Consider the following 1,106-nt stretch of genomic DNA (forward strand, 5'->3'; position numbering starts at 1 on the left):
GTGCTTGTTTTTCCATTCTTGGGATACTTCACTTAGTAGAATGCATTCCAGCTCTATCTAGGAGTATACAAGAGGTGCTATATCACCATTGTTTCTTATTTTTTTAATTGTTTAAAATAATTTTAAAATTTGTGTAGGAATAAAGCCAGCCTGAAAATAGCAGAGATTATAAAACATAAAATTATGAATTTTAAATCTTTTGCATCTAAATTTTAGAGTCAGGTTATCAATTTTAACAATAAAGATGTTTGGAGTATTGATTGGGGTCATATTAGATTTATAGATCACTTAGGGGAAATTGACATAGAAAATATATTTAGTATTCTGATCTGTGAACATATCTCTCAATTTATTTTTGTCTTTATTATTTTCAATGCTTCAATAGGTAGATTACAACTCTGCCTTAATCTTCATTTCCTGCTTTTAAAGAACCTCAATGTCAGTCAGAAGGGAGAAATTAGGGCTTTTTCATGTCTTTCCTGGTGATGCATGCAACCCTTCACATGCTTGGTCTTTTAGCTTCCCAGTAATATGTTGAAGCTTTCCAAAATTTCCTATGGACCTCTGATACCCCAAATAAAAACAGGACTTTGAGTGAGGATTTCTAGGGCACTGCCAGAGAGGTCAGATAATGTCAATTCCCTATGAATAAGTGTTTACAGGAGTTTCAAACCCACTCTGCCTGCACCAGTGGTTGCTAAGCTACTATTTTTAAATAAATACTATGATTGTGAGTCGTTTGGCTTTTAGGGTGCGTATAAACACCACAAAGCTCACTGTTCTTACTGAAATACAGCCATTTTTCTTGAATAATTGCTCCTTAGATTGGTGCATGTTTTAATTTTCAAAGTTCTAAAAAAGTTGACATTGATAATTTTTGCCAAAATTCTCTTTGGTTTTATGGAGGGCAGATTTTTGATTTTTTTTGTGTGTTTGTTTGTTTGTTTTGTTTTTCTGCTTCTGAATTACAAAGACAAGAGGGGCAGATTTTTGAAGTTCCTGACTACCACTTCCACTAGTAGTTACTTTTTTTTTCTTTTTTCTTTTTTTTTTTGTTTTTTGTTTTTATTTTTTCCTTGTTGAACTGCTTAGGACTACATTAAAAT

The sequence above is a fragment of the Propithecus coquereli genome, unplaced genomic scaffold (assembly GCF_000956105.1).
Source record: "Propithecus coquereli isolate 6110/MARCELLA unplaced genomic scaffold, Pcoq_1.0 Scaffold611, whole genome shotgun sequence".
Lineage (NCBI taxonomy): Eukaryota > Metazoa > Chordata > Mammalia > Primates > Indriidae > Propithecus > Propithecus coquereli.